Source organism: Pseudorasbora parva, chromosome 4, assembly GCF_024679245.1.
Source record: "Pseudorasbora parva isolate DD20220531a chromosome 4, ASM2467924v1, whole genome shotgun sequence".
Classification (NCBI taxonomy): domain Eukaryota; kingdom Metazoa; phylum Chordata; class Actinopteri; order Cypriniformes; family Gobionidae; genus Pseudorasbora; species Pseudorasbora parva.
Window position 1 is genome coordinate 32494615 of NC_090175.1, and position 8206 is coordinate 32502820.

Sequence of the window (8206 nt, forward strand, 5' to 3'; positions counted from 1 at the left end):
ATAAATAAAAATGACTTAAAGCACCTTTAAATACACAGCATCTTCCTCCTCTAAAATGTCTATAACCTGCAAACATGTGCCCAAAACAAGCATACGCTTGCAATTTATACTGTACATAAATTAACAGGATTATAACAACATTACTTAACAATTAATTACTTTATTACTTAAAAACATTACTAAAATTGTATTTTCTTTTTATGGAAGAATCTTACCTATACTACACAATAAAAATTAGAAGAAATTAGTGTTTTTTTAAAAAAAAATAATGTTTAAAATGATATCCACTCACAATAGATGAAGACATGAAGTCTCCTGGTGGGGGACGAATACATTCTAGGTGGAAAAGTGTTCAAAAGCATGTGATGCAGCATCCATGCCAGCAGCTGTCAGTGTGAAGTCTGTCGTATAGGCCGGCAGGTTACAGTCCAGCTTTGGTTTGGTTCTGTCTTGACCTTCAGCCCAAATGGATGTAGGAGCTAAAATGAGAAGAATATACACCACATTAACACACGGCTAGCTGGAATTCTTAACTGTACTATCGAGTAGCCATTTAATAATGTCCAAGTACAATGTTGTCTATTCATTCAGTGTTTTCACAACCCATAAATATTTATGGCTCCAAAAGTAAAGCAGAAAGAATGTACATTAAAGGACTAGTGCACCACAAAATGATAATTCCTGATCTTTTACTCACCCCAATGCCATCCAAGATGTTCATGTAGGCATGTGCCGATATCAATTTTTCATGTTGCGATTAATTGATGAAGTTTTATCACGATATACGATATTATCACGATATTGAAATAAGTTGCAAAAAAAAGTGTTGCCATAGCATAACAGCTTTAAGAACTATTTTTGTAAGAACAAAAATAACTGAATGTTTAAATACAATAATGCACCAAAAATATATACAGCTCTGAAAAAATAATTAAGAGACCCCTCTTGAGAAATCAATGTTATGTGGTCTCTTGATTTTTTTCAGAGCTGTAAAAGTACAATTTTCAAACAGATTAAAGTGCAAAAGAATGAGGCTATAAAGAACAACAGGTAGGCTTACAAATTACAATAAGGTCTCATTATTTAATGCATTAACTAAGATTGAGCAATAGCTACATTTGGTACAGAAAGTATAATGTTTTTGTTAATGTTAGTTAAGAAATACTGATCATTGTTAGTTTTATCTTAGGTCCATTAAAAAAGTTATTTTGATTTTGATTTTAATGTTATTAAAAATTAAATAAGAAATGAACATAGAATGATTAATTCTTTATAAGTATTTTTCATTGTCAGTTTGGTAATAATGAATTAACATGTTAACTAATGAAGTCGTATCTCAAAGTTATACCGAACAATAACAAATAATTAGAACAGTTCTAATCATTAGGGCATGTTGTAGTCCAGATTAAAACACAAAAATGTTTAAGTTTGAAAATAAATAGCCTATTAAGTCTTTAAGTATTAAGTATTTGGTGCTGTGATGAACAACACTGAGATTACAAAAAACGAATGGCTGTTTTAAAAACTACACTCGTTTTTTTGTTTGTTTGCTGGTTTCCGGGGTAACCGGCTGCATTCTGCAGTTCATCAGCGCCCTCTGCTGTCACTGAGCGTCTCCTTCACCGGTTCAGTCATGTGCAAACTCACGTTGGGCTTGTTTATATCTGAGCGCGTGTCCCTTTGACGCAGAATACAGCGGTGTTGAGCATTTATACGGTTGATGGGCAAAGTATTCTTGAGTGCATTATAAAAAAATTATAAATTGTTAATAAATTATTATTTACGATATTTTAAAGTGCCCACGATAACAATATCGTGCATATTCATTATCGTGATAAATCGCATTATCGAAAATCGGCACATGTCTATGTTCATGTCTTTCATTCTTCAGTAGAAAATAAATAAACATGTTTATACTTTTTAACCTCAAATGCTCGACTTTGATGATGTAAGGCTTTGTGGCGTCATTACGTTGGAAAGGTCAGGCGTGTGACGTATGTGGAAGTACCGTCCCAGTGTTAAAACAAACGTGCAAAGACTAAATCAAACACCCTTTACAAAAATAAAGGGTAAAACAACGATGTCGGACAATTTTAAAGTTAGAGGAGAACATGAGATGGAGTTTTTCGGCACTGGGTCAGCACTGACCTTTCCGGCGTAATACGCAGTGGGAAAACAACATCAAAGTCGTGCATTTGAGGTAAAAGGTATATAAATGCTTTTTTTTTTTGTTAGAAAATTACAGATGGAATTTATCAGGAGATTTTCATTTTGGGGTGAACTAATTCTTTAACAATACAGAACACGATTTTAGATTCAAATTCAATTTCCATTTGTTATAAATCTGCCAGGTTCTCACACCAGCCAATCACAGCGGACTCCCTCTCCCAAATACTGATTACTCACACCTGAACTTCATCACACTCATCTCCACTATAGATAATACCAGTAAAAACTCAATAGTTTTGTGACCTGTTTTAATATAAACAGGGTTTGTGTTTTTAGGTTTACTTGCTAATTTAATATTGCTCACTGTCACTTATGTTTTGAATGTCAAAGCCTTCTTAATATGTATAATTTTGCTAAAGAAAATAACTAAAATCATGCTGATATTATGTCAAATATTATGTGAAATGCATGCATTAAAATTACCTTTCTCAGTTCACCCGTTTCTTACAGCTCTGTCAGCAGCTTCCTCCAGAAATGTTGGAATCTTCCCCTCTGTTGTAGATGGGTTATTTTGTCCCTCCTGAAATAACAGAACATTTTTGCAATACTTGTTTGCCAGTTTGTAGCTAATTTTCGCGCTCCATGTAACTGATATAATCGATGAACAGCAATGTTACAGTGTATACTTTTAGATTTTTGATATGTACAATTGACAAATTAGCAGCAAAACCTTAACAAAACTATCAAAACATTTAAGTTTCACATAAAGATTTATTTAAAAGCTCAAGCTTTCATAAACAAGGGCTCAATCGATCAAATCGATAGAGTTAGCAGTAACCCTCTTGTGAAAACGGTTGATGCTGACTTTTCCCGAAGACACTAAACCATTTCTATCAAGTAAATATTCAATAGAAGTGTGTCAGTTAACGTAAGAAAGGTGTCAGGAACAGTTGTGTGTATAATTTGTGTGGTTTTAGGGACTAAACTCACCTGAAACTAGTGAAAACAGCGTCTGAGGAAGTGCTGCTCGTTTGACTCCGAGTCCCCGTTTCCATGGCAACTCTGCTCCAGTGTGGTTTGAAGAACGCGATTCGAATATCCAACGCGCATGCGCATTAAAACGCCACAGTCACACATTATTTACATGATAAATAACCATCTAGATTTAAAACATTACATAAATAAAAATCTCATTGATATTAAATCATGAATTTAAAATAAATTTAGTCATATGAGCCATTCATAGGTGCAAAATGCCAGCCCTGCACTAGATAGTGAGACAAAATGGCACTTTTATATATATTTTATATTAATGTATTTTGTATTATTATAGGAACACTCAACCTAATTATTTAATTTGAAAGTGTGATTGTTTTTCTATGCAAACGCTTTGCTTTGGTTATATAACAATATTAAGCCAATCTCTGTGTTTTTTCATTGAAAAGTGAAATTCCATTAAAATAAATCAGAATGTCCTATAGGATTCTAACAATCCAAGAAGATCCTACAGGGCAAAGGGAAATTCCATTAAAATAAATCAGATTGTCCTATAGGATTCTAAGAACCCAATAAGATCCTATAGGACAAAGTGAAATTCCATTAAAATAAATCAGATTGTCCTATATGATTCTAAGAACCCAATAAGATCCTATAGGACAAAGTGAAATTCCATTAAAATAAATCAGATTGTCCTATAAGATTCTAAGAACCCAATAAGATCCTATAGGACAAAGTGAAATTCCATTAAAATAAATCAGATTGTCCTATAAGATTCTAAGAACCCAATAAGATCCTATAGGACAAAGTGAAATTCCATTAAAATAAATCAGATTGTCCTATATGATTCTAAGAACCCAATAAGATCCTACAGGACAAAGTGAAATTCCATTAAAATAAATCAGATTGTCCTATAGGATTCTAAGAATCCAATAAGATCCTATAGGACAAAGTGAAATTCCAATAGGATTTTTTGACAAGGGCTGTTACGGTGTTGATGTACAAAGGATGAGGATACCAAGACTTTCAAAACACTCAGGAGTTTTATTCACAATAAACTTGGTCATAAACTTGGTCTTTACAAGAAACATTAACACCACATGGGGATAATGGGTTGTATAACGGAGACCAGACAAGGAAGGACTGAACACGAGGGAACTAAATACAAACACTGAAGACAGGGCTAACGAGGGGGACAGGTGGCACAGATGACTAGACACAGCTGACATTACTTAACAGGCGAGGGGACTAAACTGAGGCGGGGAACTGAAACAAAGGAACATGCGACTAAAACAAAACCAGGAAACACAGGGGAAAAACACAACAGACAGTCTGGACATGTGACATGTGTAAATGTGCACAGTTTCTAAATCCACAGCTGTTTAGTCGTGTTGTTTGTACATTGGTTTTGTGTCATTTAGATTACTGTTCTGTTGCATGGTCTGCTGCATCAAGCAGTCATTTAAAAAAATTACAAGTGGCTCAAAACAAGGCTGCAAGACAACCAATGGTTGTTCTTCGAGAACTAGTGTTGCAGAGATGCATGAACATCTTGCTTGGCTGATGGTCAAGCATAGACTATCTGTTAATATTTTAGTATACCTTCATAGAATTATTAATACTCGGACTGCAACTTTTCTTTATGATAATATAATTTACTATTCAGATATGCATTCACATTACACAAGAGGGGCGAATAGTCGACAGATTTCTTTACCCTGAAGGGGGTGGGCTTGCCTCTTCATCATATGCATCTTATCCTTTTTGAATGATTTTTTAATAACCTCATGAATTAAATAATCAGTTATTATCCGTTCAAAATAAATAATTATTGACAATCAATTTTATTTGATCATTAATACATTTAACTATTTTTTAATATGATTTCGACTCTATGTCTGCTGTATGGTGTCTAATTTGCTTTCCAGAGACGGTCTGACAAAGACAGTCTGACATAGATAGCCTGACCTCTATCTCTGGGTCCTGACCAACAGCGCCTTGAGAGAAAGTTAGAACTTCCAAGAGGTGAATCCTGCCTGTTGTAAGTAACCCCAGGACAGGAAGGGGTGGGAGGATTTGAGTCTCCCAATTGTGATTTTTCCCATTGATTGAAGCACATTTTTGTCTTTATATTTCTTTTTAGAATGAGGTAGATGACATTAGTCATACTTTTCTTTCTGGAGATTCGTTTGTCATGTGGTGTTGATATCTTGTCCTGTTGATAAGCTCACAGGACGCACTAACCTTGGAGGAGAGGTGTGCACTACAAGTCTTGTGTGTGTGTGTTACATGATCTGTGCAGGTCTTCCGACTGGATTGGACCGCTTTTTCTCACACCCCAGACCTCTTGGCGTCTTTCTAGGACTCCCCTGAAGTCAACACTACCCCAATCTTGGGATTGTCTGATGTATACATCCTGATTAACAACAACAACATCTCCTATCTATTCTCGCGTGACACATTGTTTAGACTTTACCAATCAGTAATATTCCATGTGTCCAAAATGATGTAAATCATGCCCTTGAAATTGGAATAACTGGTATGGTAATTTTGTGTAAGGTAGAGTAGGGTCTGGCTCTACATCTTAGAATTACTCACAAGAACACTGCTAAGAATTGACTTAAGAGTAAAAAAAAATTCTTGGCTCAAAGCTGCGCTTAAAAGTTAGTTATCAAGCGTCCCAATCATACTTTAAGTAACGTGTAGGACTAAATCTTAAGTGCTAGTCTTAGAGTGGATTTACGACACTTTGCTGTGCCACAAACAGGATTTTGGATGATGTCATAGGCATGGACCAATCACTGAATAGATGTTCTTATTTAAGAATATTTTCAGATAAATTCACATTGAATGGTGAAATTCCTAAGAGGAGTTTACATCCAACACACATTTGACAATAAAGAGTTTTCAAGAGAATACATTATAATATACACATTTTAAATGAAAGATAAACATGTTTTCATTCATTTAATTACATTTTTTAAACTGGTGTGCTGTTAAATGACCTGCCTTTATATAGCCTAGATTTTTTTAAATATATAATCAGCCACCATGGATTCCAAAAGAAAACCGACATGGCAGGAGAAAGAAGCTATCGCTACTGCTTGCTGAATCACTCGAACAGTGTTTTTATTTTATTTTATTTTTTTATAAAACCCAACATTAACCAGCGCTGAAAAAGATGATGTCTGCTCTGTCCAAACGATACTGTTTGATTAACTGCTTGTCGTCAAACATTTCGAACACTCCCTCTATTGAAAGATTTGCACACCTCTCTGTCTCCTCAGCGCCATCTCAAGCCCCTACTGGCAACTCCTAACCACTTGAGAGACCTCTCGAGCTGTCTTAAATAACTGGGAGAATAAGAGTGATTCTTAGCTTTAAGAAATTTGATAACTTGCTTTTATACTTAAGTTTGAAAGTAGGAGTAAATTTCATGAATTCTCAGCACTTAAGACTAAAATAGCATTTTGAGAAGCTTGATAAATACGGGCCCAGGTCTTCATTTCGCATATCTGGTCTATGGGTCAAAACTGTCAACCCCTAACAACCCCTACCTAAATCTGACTCTATGAAGAGGACCATGTTTTATAGGTCAATTGTGTTTTGGAACAATCTTCCAGTTGGGGTTTAAAACCAAGGGAAAAACTGGTTTTAAAAAAAGACTAAGACTATTTTTGTTTTCAACATCATATTGTCTGGCTTGGTTGAGTGAGGTTGTATTATGTGCTTTTTTGTTGTTGTTGTTCTCTCATGTGTATTTACATATGATATATTTGGAGTAATTGTTATTGTAATTATTGGGTTTTAAATGTATTGTTTGGACCTCAGGAAGACTAGCTGTCATCTCTGTGTCAGCTAATGGGGATCCTTTTAAATAAAATAAATTTAAAAAATAAACAATTGCAGTGCTGCGATCAGGACTGAATAATGATCTCCGTACTGGAGTGAGAGTCCCCTCTACCACACCACAATTTACTGTCTCCTCGCGAGGCAGTACTTTGGCTGGTGGTCAGGGTGATCTGGGGGATTTGTTGTGGGCCAACCCGACGAGTATTCCTGGGTCCACAAGCCCCTTTTCGGAACTGCAACCCGTAGCGCTACCAGATGTTAGCGCTGGTGTTTCACCGGCGCTATATTAGGGATGAAAAATATGGAAATTTAACATTACAGTTATAGTGACCCAAATGATCACGGTTATCATTATTATCACGGTTTTGTTCAAATGAGATAATGTGTTCAAAAAGAACCAATGCACACACTGGAAACATTTAAACAAGTTTTATATTTAAAAATGAACAAACAACAAATAAATCAAGCTGCTCTATGCCCTTTTTTAAAGCAAGATTCTATTCTGTGGGATTTCCTTCCTTATATTGGCTGCCGTCAAAAGCACCACATAATGCATAAATAATAATTTGGTGTAAATATAATCTCTAAATTATCTTTATAAATATGTTAAAGCAATATTCTCATCAGTGTCCTATATCAACTATGACACATTTAAATCTAGCATATTTTGTGTATGAGCCCAAACAGTATACCAGTAAAATAAATCATATCCATATTTTCATATGATGAAAATCATATGAATTTTCATATGACAGTTTGTTTTATTAAATATCAAAAATCCAAATGTGTGCATTATACCCGACAACTAGATGAACACTTTACATTCAGTTTTATACAACCGCTAATACCAATGTTGTATGTAACTTTAGAGACGGTCCCTAAATTTGCAACTCTTGAACGTCAAGCCAACTTTATGCCATTCAAATCAGATGCGCTATGGTTCTGCGGTGTTTGTTTTAAGCTATTTTCGATGCTGAAATAGGCTATAACAAAAACATTTAACGGTATGCTGAATGAATCTCCTGTGTACATCGAATGTTCATCTCTGTTTTGACTGCAGGTTTCAGTGAGTGAGCGCGTGCTCTGAACAAAACTCAGACAGTTTATCTGAAAGCATCTGATTATTAGACATTGCATTCATAAACTCAATAGAAACACGTGTGATAGGCTATAATGTGCAGCGCGATTA

General features: G+C 35.0%; 1 long non-coding RNA gene across 1 annotated transcript; it reads right to left on the bottom strand.

Moving 5' to 3' along the window:
* Nucleotides 1-291: 291 nt before the first annotated feature.
* LOC137074022 (uncharacterized) lies at nt 292-3452 on the bottom strand. Its single transcript, XR_010904864.1, has 3 exons — nt 3160-3452; nt 2653-2749; nt 292-479 (listed from the first exon to the last, which is right to left on the bottom strand). It is a non-coding gene; the product is annotated as an uncharacterized lncRNA (long non-coding RNA).
* Between the last annotated feature and the right edge of the window lie 4754 nt (nt 3453-8206).